The sequence below is a fragment of the Toxotes jaculatrix genome, chromosome 11, assembly GCF_017976425.1.
Source record: "Toxotes jaculatrix isolate fToxJac2 chromosome 11, fToxJac2.pri, whole genome shotgun sequence".
NCBI lineage: Eukaryota > Metazoa > Chordata > Actinopteri > Toxotidae > Toxotes > Toxotes jaculatrix.
Genome location: NC_054404.1, coordinates 14,387,281 through 14,405,422, shown reverse-complemented (window position 1 = coordinate 14,405,422; position 18,142 = coordinate 14,387,281).

Sequence of the window (18,142 nt, the reverse complement as noted above, 5' to 3'; positions counted from 1 at the left end):
AGAGTTGTTTAAAACATATATATACCAATACAAGCCTGAAACAGAAAGCAAACATTACCATTAGTCCCATATTGTGTAAGATGAAACTGCTATAATTTTTCTTCCCCCCAAATGAAGATTTTTGACTTGATTCCAGTCAGCTTTAATCCCATTACAGGACAATTAATGCTAATTATAATTCCTATGTATCATAGAAGTAGGTATAATCAGCTGGAATCATATGAAGCAAAATAATATTTCATTCACCTACTGTATAAAAAGCCTATTTTTATTCCTCCAAACAATATTTTGCCAAGGGAGAAACCTCTTTTTTGCCAAGGGAACAAGCTGCTTTTTCTGTACAAATAGTAAATATCTGCAGTATTTGCATGCTAGTAACACCTTCCCAATGTTAACCAGGTCTTCGCACATCAAAGCAAAAAGTCCTTGGAAAACAGTACATGAGGACGGAGGTGTCTGTGGGCCTTGTTGGTGAGGCATGTCAGGTTGCTTGCTAAGTATAGCAAGCAAAGAGAAAGAAATGATTATGCAATGAGCGGGGTAAATCTCTTCCTCCGAGCACAGATGCAGAGAATGTTGCTGTCTGTGCAAATAAAGTCTGATGGGTAAATGGGTCAAAATGAAGGCATTTCAAAACATTACAAAATTATCTTTTTTTTTTTCAGTCCCCACAGCTCTGATATGATTACTGAGTGGAGTAAAATATTGACATTGAGACACATGGCTCTTGATTAACCACGTTAACTCTCAAGGGCATGCAAACTAGTTAAACCATGTTGATATTATTATTGATGGCATTACAGATAGCATGCTGCATATGGAAATAACATGCATTAAATAATTCACTTTTCAGTTACAAGGCTGACTTGTGCCTTTGATGATACATCTCTCCTGGGAATTACGCTACCTTGCACAAAATATAGCACAGTATAGTAGAAAATACATTACACGTCTACAAGAAAAATGTGTACTTTTTTTTTCTTTATCAAGCTTACCGTGGATTGCTCATTGGGAATTGAAAGACAGAAATACACCAAGCCCCGTCATGTAGAAAAAACCCACAGCACCCTTAGTGCTGCACAAGGTTAAGACAAATTAGAAAGAAAGCGTTACACTCATTATTCAAACAAATATGAGTGTAGCATTATAATCTCTGAACCATTAGCCTCTAATTTCGTGCAATATTTTTCCATATATTCAAAGTAAGGAAACAGTTATTTTACTGCACAGACACAACCTCATCTGAACAACATATTGTATGAAGCACCAGGGGAAATATAACAAATAACCTGCAGCACACAGCATAGAAACGGGTTATTACATCCAAGGCACCAGTTTGCTGACTAAGGGAACCTTAGGGTGGACAGCCTCTCTCATGCCTCACAAAGGCACAATTGATCCAGTCTAAGCACCTGGTTGAATAACCAAAGACTGGAAACTGGATGCAGCAGGGACTCTCCTACTAGCCAATACTGTTAACAGGATCGTATTCATTATCGCTTTGCTTTTACTCCGATTATCATTTGCATTCTCAAATACAACCATAGATATCAAGATCTTTACATGCCTGCTGATTTTGCTGATACTTCCCTCTTTATTTTTTGTAAAATCAATAATTGTAAAGTCAGTCTTTTCAAACAGAAGTGATGTGTCATTTAAAATCATGTTTATATGCAATAAGATCATAAAATTGGAAAAAGTCATAAGATACCAAGGAGATAAAACAAAGCTAAGTATGTTTTTTGGCCAGGATCCAGGATCCCAAACAGAACATTAGGGTTTATACAAGGCTGCAGCCTCCAGCCAGTTAGCTTAGCTTAGCACAAAGACTGGTCACAGGAGGTAAAAGGTTAGCCTAGCTCTGTGCAAAGGTAATAAAATCTCCCAGCACCTCTAAAGATCACTTATTAATAACACAATATATTGATACTGAAGTTGACTGCAACAAAACAGTGACTTCCATTTTAAACCAAACAGTTCATAAACATATTCACCATCTCTCTCATTTGTCACGTTGTTGTGACAGTGTTTCTTCGCACCCATCGGCAGAATGAGGATGTGACACATGAAATCAAAATTGCTGTCATAATAGCATCACAGTAAAATGTTAGCACTGTGGTTACCCATCAAAAAGAAAGCCATGCTTATGGACTCTAAGAGCAATGACCTCTTAGGTGTCATTGGGTACAAAGATATGCTCTGTCCAACTTGATTCATGTTCTGGCCACTCTGAGTCATGGCTACTCCCCATCCAATTACCATCCCATAATATATCAAGGGAATTACAGCTAGACTGAGCAAAGTCAGAAGTGACTTGAAGACACCTGTGGGTAATGGAGAGTAGTGGCGTTTGGTTCGGATCACACCACAGATGTAATCATTCAGTTGGAGGGAGGCCAGGTCGACTGATAACTAGGTCAAAAGGAGGAAGTGCTTGATCCTTCTCCCCCTGATCCTACGGCTACAACTTGGCTTCAATTATGGTGTTTTTTTTTTTCTTCTTTTCAATAGAAAGGCAGGAAAGAAAATCTATTTCATCAGGAAGAGAAAAAAAAGTGTGTTCATCAACTCAAGGCTATCTGAAACCTCTCTGCTAATGGGTTACATGAATTAATATTCATGAGAGAATCTGAACTTGAATTGGTGTATTGGATGTGCAGGTCAGGGTAAATGTATCAGGGATAATTGCTCATGGATGGTATTAAATATATCTAACACTTCAAAGGTGGACTTCATTTATGAACAGTACATCTGAGGAAAGACGTCATGGGCAAGTTCAGATGTGCAGAAGTGTGATTTCTTTGCAGATCTGCAGGAAGTCTCCGGACTCAGCTGCAGATAACACATTTAAAATGAAATCCAATGTTATTTAAGTATCATGGGTTACATTTTCTATATTCAGTTAGAGTTTGACAAGATCTCTGGGTGAATCGTTGAAGAAGCACTGTAAATGCCACCTACTGTCTGTTTGAAGCAAAGGGTTCATCCTTTATAGAAGCTGTCAGAATTAACTGCCATTTTTTCCGTCGGCTTTTTTCAAAGTGGCAGACTCTTACCCACCTCCCAAAAAAGTTTAATATTTCCGCAATTCTTCAGTTATAAGAGAAACTTGAAATACCAAACTTAACCCAGCGTATGTTATGGTAAAATATCAATTGTTCAACACCAAACTATTTATATGGAACTATTGTTTTCAATCTGTACAGACTAAGTGTTATCTTGATATAGTTAGCATAGCTACCGCACACCAACAGAGGCTCACTATGGTTCCCTTCTGACCCTGACTGAGCTCCTATATCTGACCTCTGCTGTAATGCAGTGCAGTCTAGCCACTATCAAAAACATGCAAGCATGTGTTCTTGCTTTCACATCTCCCACCCATTCAATTTCACTTCAAAAGACTGAGATGGTATGTTGTGAAATGTGCATATCTGAACTACTTCACAGCTGAATAAATTATCTCCTCAGAGCATCACTTACTCCAGAATACCACTCAGTAAAGATGATTAAACGATGCTGGCACAGCCAACAGCAAAAATTGCATCCTATGATAACAACGTGGAGGTTGTCAAGGATGACTACACACTTTAGAATATTTTGGCCGTCGAAAAAACTCCCGGCTAGTGTTGCTAGCTGGTGTTAGAGTGCAATGCAGAAGGAAATGTTGCAAAGCGAGGCAGAGGCAGAGAAAATGGCCCCTAAAGCAAAAGAGGATAAAGCTACTGTACCAATGTAAATTCAGTCCCAGAGCTGGTTTGGAGGTTATGGGTGACTGCTGGCATGCCTCCTTCGTTGCAATGAATTCCATTAGCCTAAAGAAAGAGTTTTTGCTAAAACACTAAAGCTTCTGCCAAAACAAAACAAAAAATGAGCTTAAGCTGAGGCCAAAAGAAAAAAAAAGTTGTTTTGCACAGGGTCTTCACTGGAATTGCAGTTAGAAATGGCTAATAAGCAACTGCACGAAATGTATTACTTATTTTCCCCCAATTAAAACCCTAAAAAGGACCAACATCTCATAGAAATTTAATACAAGTGTAAAATGAGGAGCTAGATAACAGGAGTTCAGAAACAGAAGGGAGGGGGGGTGGGGGGGAGGAAATGAGTTTATTTTCCATCCCGCATTCATGACAAATTACTGTGCTGCCACCACTCATCATGTTATTATTGTGATTAAAAAGATTTGACTTTGTATTATTGTTTCTTACTCACTGCAGTATGCTCATCTTTCTGGGCGGGCCCTGTCAGATAAGACACTGTGTCAAGGAAAAACTAGGGTACAGTATTTTCTCTGTGTGTGTCATGAAGCTGGGATCCAAATGATTGGGTATATGAAGCCATGGAGAGACTTTGAGGGTTGCATCCAGAAAGAACACCAGTATAGACAGGTAGTGACATTTTTACTCCACTGATTCTCCCAGCATGGACTGAGACTTTTATGTGAGTGCAGAGCTCAGTAACTGATATGTCTAGTGCTTCTGTGATGATTTATGTTTTGCCAGCTTTGAGGATTTCACATAGCTCTCTTAGGACACAACAAAGTTTGATACTTGTAATATGATGCCTCTGACTCTGTAGCTTTCCTTAAACTGGCGTAAAATCCATCAGCCAGCTTGCTGAATAAAAGTTTGTGAGAACAAGTTATTGCTGAAGTGGTTTAGAATATTACATATCTTCGTCTCTTTACGGTCACAGCAGTCAAGACTCGAACTATATCTCCCCTATCCTATTGTGGAATTTAAGATAACCCAGTTTCTCTTTTTTTAAAACAGCCATAGTCTTAAAGCTGCTTCACAGTAACATTTCTGGTCTCCAACACAAAAACAACTTAAAAGAAACATTTTACTATTCTACAGTGTAGATGTGAATTTGAGAAAATTGTGTGTAGCTGTAAAAATTCTCTACTTTGTATAAAGAAATAAATTCAATTTAAACGTTGAGGAGATTGAATGAACCTTGGTATGTCATGTCAGTCTCTGCTGTAATGCAGAACGATGGCAGCAACAGAATTTTGATAATGTTGTCATGGAAACGGGGCTATTGAAAGTAAGAAGACGGTATGAGCTCTTCCTGGTGGAAATGTACTGTGGTGCCGTGCCAAAAGTGCACAATGTAAAATCTGTTTTTTTTTTTTGTTGTTTTTTTTTTAAAAGATGTATGAAATGCAGGTACATGATGCCATCCTTTGGCAGCTTCTAGGACAGACCGAACTTGTAGAACCGTGCCGATCCAGTTTTGTGTAAATGCTGTAACCTTTCTCGCACTGTGCAGTTATCAGGACCGTATATGATATTTACTCTCTATTCCCAGTGCTCACTAGCAAGTTTCACCGGCTCTAAGTAGATTCACCTATGAGCATTAATTTTACTGTCACTTCCTCAGAGCCGTGTGGCAGAGCTGTGGCTTGTGGGGAAAAATATTCCTCTGTGTCTCAACAGCTCATCTTGATGTGTTCATTACGCTGCATTTGCTTATGTACTTGTCGATGAAAACTTTATTTTTATCACAGTCACACAAACATGTAAAAAATAAGACTTCAAACTAGTAGAGGGCCTAAATTACAAGTAGATAAGACAGAATTATGTTTTCAGTGTTAGTGTTTTCAGTATAAGTGTTGAGAAGGTTCTCTGCATGCTTTCTTTCTTGGTTGTTTTATTTTAACATTGTGTTGTGAACTTTAAAGAAGCTCCTTGACATCAAGCCTCTGTTGCAGCATGTCATGTTAAAATAAGAAAGAACAAAGTTAGTCTCGCTGTTATGTTGTTGCTTTGTGTTGCCCAAAGATCATTATCTAAATAGATCGCTACAATAAGGACAAAACAAAAAAAAAAAAAAAAAAAAGCAAGGACTCAAAGCGCCATTTTACCTCAGAACATCAGACAATAATTTCCATTAGCTATAAATGCCTGGCCCAAAGATATTTGCACTGCAGACTTTCTTTAATCTGCATAAAAGATACATTCAAAGTCAGGTAAACAGTGTTTTTTTTTTTTTTTTTTTTTATTTAAAAAAAAGCCTAGTTGATTATGGTGTTAATTTAAACATACTTAACACAGACTATTTCAGACTGTAACCAATGATTATGAGACTGGAGAAACCACTCTCTATGGAGATATGTTTTGTCCCTTAACTCATTCGCCTCATAAACATTTTTTTCAGAGAGGGGGAAATCACACTAATATGTGACACAGCAGGTACTTGATGGCACTGTTGAAACAGAATATCATTGCTTAAGGCAAGGTGACAGGGATAATAATCTGCCATCCTTTATGTTTAATATTTAAATCCCAGAGGTAAAGAGAGAAAGATGGTGGTGTCCTTGTTTCAAGCGCCCTCCCTACTCTATCAGCTCTGCCCAGAGTAATCAGTCAAAAGGCAAAGCGCAATCTGCGATCACAATTCATGATTTTCAATATAACTATGATTGATTACTGTTTAAAGGATATGGAAATCAAAAATGTGCAAAGATGATAATAAACAGACAACACTGTCATGCAAAACTGCAGGGATAATGATCTCACTTGTTTGTGGTTGTTCTCATCTTTGATATTGTCTACTTATACCACATGCAGCGCATACATTTTGTCCTATTAACAAACCCAAGTGATGCTTAAGGCAACCATCTCTGTAGTGTCTGTGATTATACATTATGTGTTTGGTGTGTGGCTGTTAAGACTTTCTTAACTGTGTAAACACAAATTCATTTCCCTCCATTTGCAACAATTACTCATTTTGTACATGTTTCCTTCCCCCAAACCTGATGGGAATATACTCTTTGTAGGTCAGTTTGGGGAACTGCAGGATAATATATTGCATTTGTATTAAATGAGTTTACACTCCACATAGTACAACAGCGTTTGCCCCAGAGCTCTGCAGCATGCAGTTAAGAGAGCAGGAAAGGTCACATAACTCAGGGGCAGGATAAGCGCCGCCACATGTAAATGTTGATTAATCTCCACTACTCTCAGGAAAATGTATGAAATGTAATATTTTCATGTTATCACCTTAAACTTTTTAAGTTTTGAGACAATTACAACATGGCATTTGGCCTCTGAATCAGTAATTAATTTCTGGATATTTTTCTGTGACATTTCAGTAATGTCTGTCCATATTCATTATTTTCACTTTCCTGTGCCTGTTTTCATACTTGACATTCTGGGCTGGAAGTTCTTAAAATGTCTGCTGTTTGGGTATCTTTTTTTACATTTGCACTGCTTGTTAGAGTTAACAGCTGACAATATTGCCATTGCCAAACAGAGTAGTGTTCGACACATGAAAATAAAGGGAAAAATCGAGAATTTCACATTTTCAGCCACTTGCAAACAAGCCACAACGTAGGAATAAAAGTGTGAAACTCTGAATGTCAAACCTAGATTTTTACACTCCAGTGATGCTGTTTAGGCTGCACACTGCAGCACCAGTCACTTCACTCTCTTCAGTGAACATACACTGTGTACCTGAGTTCATAATTTAGCCAGCACGATCTTGTGCAACAATCTAATTATATCTATATTCAAGAGGGATCCCAGTATTTCTCAGCGGGCTCCATGCAGCTGGCTGTGTGTGCATAACTGTGGGCTTGATTAACAAGTTGTTGAGTCAGCACATAGTGTAGTAAAGTGCTTTAAGCCCACAGACTTTCTAACCTACAGCAAGGTGCTAAAAAGTACCAAAAATTACTGCTGATCAATTATTCTCAACTTTTCTTTGATTTACTTGTAAAATTTCACTTAATTCTTCCAAAGTTAATTGTTGCCAACAATTTTAGTCACTTTAAGTTCAGCAAGCTCTGCTGCAGATCTTCAGTCTTCTATTTAAAACACATTTTTCCGGCATTTAAACATCCACCAGATGACAAAATATTAAAATATTATCAGCGTTTGTGTCACTGAGACTTCCTAAAGATTTCGTGGTGTGTTAGTAATGGAAAAAGAGTAGTTTGGATGAAGCAGTATATAAAACTTGTCTTCAGCTCTTAATGTTACTGATCAAACAAGTCTAGGTATAATGACCGAATCATTACACGTTATTGGAGCACAATAAAACGTTTTGATTGTTCTTTCGTTTCTTGTTTGGTGATAATGAGACTGTAAAGACAGAGATAATGCAGAGTGGCTAATGCGGTGGCATAATGTGCTCATGCTATGGCTTTACTATATCACATTTACACATTTCATTGGTTCTATGTTCATTTGGGACTGTTGTTGTGAAGTGAGTGAAATTTATAATTTCGGGGGGTCAGAGGTAAAACAAACTCCTCATGAAAGAGCTCAGAGTGCAAATACAAAATAGCAGCTGTGGGCTTGGTACAGTACAGCAAGATATGGAATGATGAGAATAGTTTGCAGACCTATATAGATAAATGCTTGCTTTTCCCTGTTATACATTCTCATAAAAAGAACCAGAGGTCAATATTTCTGTATCTAATGAAGATACCTAAAGCTGCAGGAAATATGGCCAGTGCTACAAGCAAAAGGGCAGCTCGTTAATCTAGTCACAGCGGGGAAGCCAACCAAATTTGAGAACTTAAATGTCTTTCACCAGGATAAGCATAAGAGATAGAATATGTCAGATCTTAAGGTCAGGCAGGTGCTTCATACTGATGTATTTTGATAAGAACAGTCATCTTAAAATTGATCCTGAAATTACTTGAAACTGACTACAGGCAAGACTATTATTTCTGTAGCTCCTGTAGGGAGAAAGCTGGTGGAGGGCAGAATCAGTATAGAGCATAAACTACAGAGGAAACTAGACTAGTAAAAAAAAAAAAGAATGAAAGAAAGAAAATGAAATGTGTTGTGAATCCCACTGTGAACAAACAATCAAGAAAAGTAAGGTGTAACAGAAGCAGTGACCTTTATAAAAACATCTGTCATCTCACTCTGTGTTTCTCAACCGGTGGGGGCTTAAAAGTGGGTCAGAGAATCATGTCAGTGCTTTGGACATGAGCCCATAAAAATCATTTTAATTTTAGTTGTAAGAAATGAGATTGAAAAACATATTTAAGATTAAACTCAGATGTGTTTCTTAACCCAGATTGTTTTCTATTATGAATGAAAATGCTTTTGTTTTACTTTTTATTTTTAATAAAATGAATAAACAGTTCTTATAAGATAAGATTAATGCTCATAAGGCTCTTGTAATTGCCCCTGCCTGCACTTTGGGTTATTATGAATCCAGCTCCTTTTTACTTTCCTACTGTATGAAACAAAAAAGAAAACGCTGACCCGTCACCTTCGTGGATGATGTCAGTGAAACCTTGGTGCCACTGCAAATGAAGATGGAAGATGTCTCTCTGACTGATTACCAGTGACGGACACTGGTAGTTTTCCTGGACAGAGTGAGGTAGGTGTCCACCGGCAGGGTTATGAATGGACAGTCTCCAGGTTTGCTCCCTGGCCAGCTCGAGGAATCCGGGCATGGAATGTAAATGGCCAACACTCTCCTCTCCCTCAGCAACTACCACTGAATTGCCCCGGAGCAAGGCACTTAACCCCTTACTTATACTGTTGCTCAGCAACCACCAGTACAAGACTGATTGCAGTGCAGCTCCCTGGTGTGAATGTAGCTGTACAGTGAATGGGATGTAGGTCACTACAAAAAAAATAAAACATCACGCACAAGCTGTAAAAACATTTCCAGAGCAAATAAACATTACATATGATAGAAATACAATCCCACTATGGAATCAATCTCTTGCTGCCTCTGTGTCTGTATGTGTTTGTGTTTAAAAGGACGAGGATAGAAAAAACAAACGAGCTGTGGAAACCTAATGCAGTCTAGGTCGGAAGGCAATATTTAAAAGGCACAGCTTATTAGCTTTCTTGCCACTAACATATTAACTCTTGTTTATTTAGAAAACTAGACTTTGAGGAGTCATTTTTGTTTTCACACTTCAGTTTTTGTGCAAATTAAACAAGCGGGATATTTTGTGTTAAGTGAGCTTTACAAATTGACTGTGGGTAGATGATGTTACCTCCTTGCTGTTTCCTCCTGCTGCCAAGCTTTACACCAAAGCTACGCAAACCAGCTGCAGACTGTGGATGTATCTGGTATCAATCTTCTCATCTAACTGTCATGTGGAAAGCAAATAGATGCAGCTCCCAAAAATGTTGAACTATTCCTTTAACCCAGTGCAACATTGAAATCTGGTGTACTATAGTATACAAGAATGAGAACAGCTGCATTAGTGATCAGAGTTTAATCTTTTTCTTATCATCAGCCCAAGCAATTGAAGTATCAGAGTATTGTGTATAGCTTTACTAGCAAGAAATATCAATTCTTTGAATAAACAGGTAGATTGTTGGGTTTAGTTTTTATTAAACGTGTTTCTAAATCCAGATCTGCTATGTTCCAACTACAGTGATTAGACCAGAGGTGTCCAAACTGTTCCACAAAGGGCAGGTGTGGTTGCAGGTTTTTGTTCCAACCAAGCAGCAGCACACCAGACTTGACTCATTTAATCAACTGATCTCAGTCTTCAGACAGCTGATTGGTCAAACTGCGTGCTCTTCATTGGCTGGAACAAAAACCTGCAGCCACATGGCCCTTTATGGAACGGTTTGGACACCCCTGGTCCAATCAACTTGGTTTGTAATTTTTTTTTTTTCAGCCTTCAGGTGCTACAATCATTTTTCATTTACTGAGAGAGCTCCAGTTGTTTACACAAGATAATAACTCTGCACGGCTAATGAATATTTAGTTAAGCCTAATTAAATAATCAATCAGGCAGGCTGTATGCCCGCCCTGCCCTGCCCCAGAGGGCCATCTCCTCAGCGCGCGCGCACGCTTTCAGCCCTCAGCGTCTGATCACATTTCCTGAGCAACATGTTTCCTCCTCTGTGCGCTTAGACGGCTCAGCTGTCACATCCCCCAGGGAGCGACGCCTCTCAAACTCTTGAGTAAGAAACTCTCCAAAACGATGTTACAAGTCGCCGTCCCAGGGCGGAACACCTTTTCAACTTAATGGTGAGCATGCATCCTACCGGCACACTGCACGATGTAACCTTACACTGTAATTGTCAGTCAGCGGAGACGGCGGTTTTCGCTGCTGTGTGTGTACGGCAGCAGATGGTCCATGTGCTCACCCTACTAGTCAGATTACCCGTCCATTGTAAATCCTGGGCAGAATGGGGGCAGAGAGACGCGTCGGCTGAGTTTAATGCTAAGCCGTTGTTTAATGCAGACCCTGTGGCTGCAGGCCTGCCTCAGCCTTAAACGTCTGGCCAGTCTCTTGTCTGTTTGCCTTCACTTTAACAGACAGGCCAGAGCAGGTGGACTCCTTCAGAATAATTGATTAAAACCCTCTTCGGCTGTGATATACAGACTTACCTGTTCAGACCACAGCCTTCTACACCGTTTTTTTTAACCTGCTGAAACCCAGGAGAAAAATATAAAATACAATCAAACAAATTCACTACAGACTCAACATGCAGACTTAAAGAGAGATGATGGGGCCAGACATAAGGGCCTGAGTGCCTTCCTCCCACAGTGTACTGCCTAAGGTGATGAAAAAATCAAAATGTGTGTTTATGTACATGATCTATGATGCTAATTGGGCTCAGCAGAGACACTAATTGTATAAAAGAAACATTTTCCTTCCTTGTTTTTACAGTTGGTGTAGGTTGACAGAAGCACACAGCAAATATCTTGTCCTCTTATCTAATCCTCTTTTTTTTTTTAAAACAGTTTTGAAAATTGAAAATGTATAGATATGGACTGTAGGTCTGGGAAGAATAAAATGATTGGACGCTGCAACAAAACATACAGTTAGTTATAGATAGTCGTAGGATGTGCTTTCTTTTTTTATATTCAAGTTAGTGCTGTAGTTATGAAAATTATTTAGAAATTCCCTATCTCACAGTGCTAAATACTTTTTAAAAAATCTTGGATCCACATGTGGACCTGGATCGGCATCTAAAAACTAATCACTTCTTCCTTGGCTGATGGCCAATCCTTCCTCCAAATCTAATTGAAATCTGATAACAGGTTTTTGAGATATCCTCAGAAATAACAAACATGCGGGACTGAAGATTTAACGTCCTTGGCAAAGGTAATGAGTGGAGACTTCAGGGCTCCCAGATGCTTTACCTGTTTTCTTTGTACTTCTTTGTACTTTAAATAGATGTACCACAGCCCTAATATGCCAGATTGCCTATGTATCTGTATATGTATCTGGTGGGGGTGGGGTTGGTCTACATTTTCACACTATACTTTCAGCAGCACATCCATATTTGAATAATTTCTAAACCATGAGAAAATATTTAATATGTAAGAGGTTGATCTTAATCACATTTTTTTGTGCGTTCATGATTAAGTTGCTCTGTTTTCACTTTGTACTGTTCAGGTCACTTTATAATATCAGATTTAGTAGGTAAAGGCCTCTTTTTGATTTACTTTGCTCCATTTGTGCTGAGTTTCAGTTCAAATAAAAGCACAAAGAAAAAAAAAATCCTAACAAAAGAGGAACTGATTGTTTTTCGAACAAGTGCACTAGAGCTTTCCAGGAGAAGGGGTAGGAGATTTGGTGAAGGTGTGCTTGCCTGATTGAAGTGAGCTGAACTCGTTTAACTCCACCACGTCTGTTAACACCCAGGTGCTGCTAGCTCAGTGTTAGCGAGCATTAAAAAAAAAAAAAAATTAATTCATACACTGACCTGACCACACAGTGAGAAAATCATAAAGCAATTTTCTGGTCTGCAGATGTACCACATGCTAACTTACCACCGGATCATGGTGATGTGACCATGTTGCCTTGTGGACTTGCAGTGTTTTCCTTTTATTCTGGGCTCTTAAGGCTCTGTGTGGCTGGAAAAAAAAATATATACCCCAATTCCCCTAAGCACTGCACAACTGTTCCAAACAAACAAAGACGCACAGCCTTGCCTTATTGAGGTTCTCCTCCGGAGCAACAAATAAACAGGAAACACTATAGACTATACTACATGGGGGCTAGTGACTGATGAAGGTATCGCCTCAAACAAAAATGAGCAATTCATAGAGGTGAAGTCATGCTGGCAAAGCTGTGCTGCTGCTGGCTCTGGCCTAATTTAACCCATGGTTATACCTCCTTTGAGGTATTATGGTCTTGGAAACATCCTGAACTCTTTGAAATGTTCCTTAGAGTTACAGAGAGTAAGGAAAGAACCAAAAAAAAAAAAAAAGAAGAGGATCAAAGTAGATGTGTTAACTGCAACATACTATGCTCTTGTAACTGTTGTGAGAATTCAAAATGATATGATTTTCTTTTTGTCAGTACCCAATAAATCAATGTTTTAGCGGTTTAGAAAAACATTCCTGAAATTTGAGATAAAATTGGTTTTGCCATTGGCTTCTATTACTGCATTTAGAGTAGGAAAATTGATGTGGGGGCTGGTTTTCAGAGTTTGCGGGGCCTGGATGCTCATCAGTGTTGTAACTGATTAGTGATGATCCAGATAGCTACCCAGGGAGCGAAAGTGATCAGTCCGACAGCGGCTGTGGCCAGCAGCCTGCTGGTGTTTGGCTAATCAGTCCTCCCGTGGCTCCGCAGTGACATCAATGGCTCAGTGCTGTTTCAGTGGCGTCCTGCTGGTGAGAGAACACTGAAAAATAAACAGATTTTTTTATAGATTTGGAGTTCAGCTGCAGGATGTCAGAGTTATTATGTTTCACACGATCAAGTAATGATAATGTTTCTGGGGCATCATGACAAATCTTGGAGCTGAAGTGGTTTTGATTTTTAAATGTCTTCCGAAACACCGCATTCCAGTACGTTTAATAATGACGGCAGTTAACCTCTTTCCGCTCCAACCTGCTCTGAAATGGGACATCATCTACCAAACCTCATCGCCACAGTGTTGTCAGTGTTGTTATAAATGAGTTTTGTGCCAGTTGATTTAAAGCCTCTGCGTGTTTACTTTGCAGTGAGACTTTTTCAGGTGAAATCACTTTTGAAAAGATTTTTATTTTCCACAGAGGAAGGACCGGTCTTTTAGATTGAATCTGTGTGCTGGTGTCAAACGATGCCAAATTATTTTTGAGTTGAAGAAGACCAAGGACTTTGTAATGGCAATCAGAAAGTTTATCTACCCCATACCTTATTATCTGTTGTGATAACTGGAGGTATGATTTTCTTTTTGCTTCTATTTTAGGAATTTCAGACACTTAAGAGGTTTGTGAGGCGCTCTTTCTTTGGTGATGTTCCTGATGTTTTTCTAATGACAAAAAAGCAGCAGATTTCATTAGTGCTTACAACTTGAACTGATATTTTAACTCTATTTAACATTCAATAACACACGACTTTCTGAGAATTCATCCCCAGTCCCTGAGCAGGCAAACAAAAGTACAGTACACTCACAGTGCTGCACACCAGCAGTCACTGCAGCTGTCAGGGTCTGAGAAGTTCTGAATCAAGGAAATCATAATGAGAAATTACCATATACAAGGAGGCTTGCACTATTTATCTCAGCAATGTTTGGCTCTAAATTACACCTGTGCGTCCTCATTCCTGCAGAAGTGCCATTGCACTGTAACTAGCAATTGGGCCTCACACACTAGCCAGCGTCTTCATCACTGTCTGTGCATCGCACTGACGGCTTAATGAGCCAAACTTTGCTACTTGTGTAGGAAAAAAAGAAAACGTAATCTTTCTCGTTTGATGGCAAGTTAGCAAATGTTTTCAGATGTGGCCTAGTTTATGTTCAAACTGTACTCTGAGCTTTGTTGTGTGAAACAGCCCATCTCAGGGCTTATTTTTAATTGAATGTATGCCTGTAGGGCTGCAAGTGACAATTATTCTAGTCCCTTTTTTATTGATTAGTTTGTAGTCTGCTGAGCTCATTCATGATTCATTAATAATTGTTTAGTCTATAAAATATCATTTGATAGTGAAAAGTAGCCTTCGCGTCTTCCCAGGACCCAATTTGACATATTTGAATCACTTGTTTTGTCCAAATAACATTCCACAATGCAAAGATATTTAGTTTACTATCATGAAAGGCTGAGAAAACAAGCAAATAGTCACATTTGAGAATCAGTTAATCTTTGCTTAAAGAAATTACCTAAACGATTAATCGATCATCAGTTTTTGCAGATCTATTTTGTGTCGATCCTCTGATCCATTAATTGACAAAGCCTTTCAGCCGATGTAGTCTATTTTGTGTCGCATGACAGACAACAAGGGACATGTGGGCCCACCAGCTTGATGTGATAATTTATTGTGTCCTCTCTGTGTATCTCAGTCATCAGTCAACCAAAGATTTACACAGCTCCCTTGATCTATTGCCCTCTGCGCACCTGCGTGATTGGCATCCTAAAATGTGGGTTGAACTGAGCTATAATGAAAGCAGGAGGCTGAGGGAGACAAATACTTGACCCCCATATACATGACCTTGCTTCTGACCCTGTGGCCCTCATTACTTGAACCGCTTCTGTGTATGGCCTGCAGTTTGATCCTGACGGATCAATACCTTTAAGGTGTCTTAATATCCCAGAAAACCTTTTGGTCTGTTTATTTATGTGGAGGCCAACAGTATAGATTGCTGGTATGAATTAGTATTGAGTGTAATTCAGATTAAATGAATTTGAACCACTACACAATTAAAAAGGATGAATGTGCTTTAGGGTCTAAATTGTCTTTGTTGTGCAGACTGTGTAGGGTTGAAAACAGAAAAAAAAAAATAGCAGCAGTGTAATAGGAGTTATTGTGAACATTCAGCACCAAGATCAAATATACGGACTAAAATATAAACCACAAGGCTTTGCAGGCTTGCTGTGTCGTTGCTGAATTTCAGTGCAAACTGAACAAAATAAAAAAAAAAAAACTGGCAGGGCAGTATTCCTCCCCCAATTTTTATTTTTTTTTCCCTGGCCGCAGTGATTCCTCCAAAATCGATCTATTACTCATGCTGCTTGTTGACGTTGCCAGTTTGCTGTCACATGCGTGGTGATATAAGATGTTCTTCTTCTTTCTTCCCAGCTGTCTCTCTGCTCTGACTTTGGATTACAGACCTCTGTGAGACAGGATTGCTGAGAGGTGACCAAGGTCTTGTTATGGTTGGTAGATGGCGTGAAAATAAGCGCATTGTAATATTATGCTGTTGTGCAGTGTCCAATTCCAAGTCCCCAGTTCCTATATGCAGTACCAGTCGTGACCTCCTGCCTAAATTGCATTATTTGTGATAGGCAAGTGATGTCAGTCAACACTGCTGCTACTACCGTCCTACCTGTAGCTGCATAAACTGCTGTGGCTGACATTATATTTGGACATAGTAGAATCTGGTGTTAGTCTTATTTATTTATTTACCTGCTTGTTTGTTTGTTTTTGTGTTGATTTGGCCTGATTTAAGGTTGGATTCAGGTGCCACTTTTTTTTCATGGATGTTATCATTTATATGTTTCTTGGTACATTTATTCCTTAAGTGTTTTTGTTTTTAATTGCATTTTGATTGTGACATATTGTATGAGTCAGTTTTTATATTGTTAGTCTGTCACTCATTGTTATTGCTGCCTATCCAGACCAGGACATTGAACTAGAAATTGATTTAAATCTAAGGAAAGCTTAGACTGAAGGTTGGCATCTTAATGCAGAAATGATAGATTATCCTATATTAAAGGAATCATTTTAGTGGTTTCATAGTTACATTTACAAATATTTGTGAAAGCTAGAGAGCCTTTTTTTTTTTTTTTCAGGGGGTTGGCTTTCTGTTTTAATTTGTTGGATTCCCTTACAATCATTATCTTTGCATTGATTACATTTGAATTACAAAACTGGAGAGGTGAATGAATAAAGAAACAGCCGGCCGATTAACAAGCTTTGCTGCTTTTTCTATGCACATATTTTTCAGGTACAGTTGTGTCTCTTTGCTGATTAACTTGTACGGTACAAGCAGACAAGTAAGCAAAGCTACTGAAAACCCCAAAACTGGCCTGCTGTCTCCGTCTCCGTCAGCAACGTGACGCTTACCTTGTAGGTCATAGCGAGCTGTCAACAGTCTCCCCATGTGTCCCTTTGGGAGGGGGCAGTGGGTTTTTTTAGAGCTTTTTTTTTTTTTTTTTTTTTTTTACCTGAACCCCTGCTTGCTGAACACAACGCTGATTAGATGACAAACAGTAAACAAAAAGAGTAACGTCGCAGGCAACAAGTAACATTAAAACATTGTAGAGCTGAGGGGGCTAATTCTCTGCACATGATTGTCATAATGAGAGACTCCTTTCACTTTAGTCACTAGGTTAATTCTTAATATAAAAATATTGGATAGAACAGCTCTAAATAAAAGTTAAATTAACAATAGATAAGTAATCAGTGTTATTTATTCTTGCACTGTGGCAAATAATGAATATCCCGCAATAAATATAGATAGACACCAATTACACATTCTGTCCTCTTTATTTGAATTTAATTAAATTTTCTTTTTCTTCAGAGATCAGGTGACAGCTTTCTGATTTTTTTTTTTTTTTTTTTTTTTCCAGTGAAACACAATAGTCAACCTCATCCCATGTAAATGAGGTCTTCTGGGTGCCCACACAGCCCTCATGACAATACTTGCAATCTCATTCACTTTATCTCTCCCCCTCCTATTGATATTGGCGTTCCATATTCAGCGTTTTAATACTTATCACCTCGCAGTTACCCATATCGGCCCTCGCGAGCTGATCGAAGAGCAGAGTTTTTCACTTGCAGGGAGGCTCCTCTACTTTGTTGTTTTATCTCATGCACACGTATGAAAAGGGCCTGAGGAAAAAAGACAATGCTGTCTGCTTTAACTCATCTCACCGCCTGACACCGAGGTATCAGGCACCGGCAGGGGAGAGAGAATATTTTATCTGACATTGTCACTCTCTGTAGAAACCTCAGGGAGGCCGAGGCTGCTGTGACACACTTGGTGGTCAGCAGCGCTGCACAAGATTATGACAACTCTGCGAGACTCGCTGAAGCCACAAGTCTATGTATTACAATGAGGCAAAATCTTCATGATAGCAGCGTGGGCCCTGTATCTGTTGTTCTAATTTTAATCACATTTTGAGCTGTAAAATATAATTAATTTAGAAATCATTATAGGTTTTGTAGCAATCAACTTCCTTTTGCAGATCACTAATTAAAATCTTTGTTTTCCCCAGGTCGTTTCTATTCATGTGGACTTATTGGACTATGTGAAATAGAATC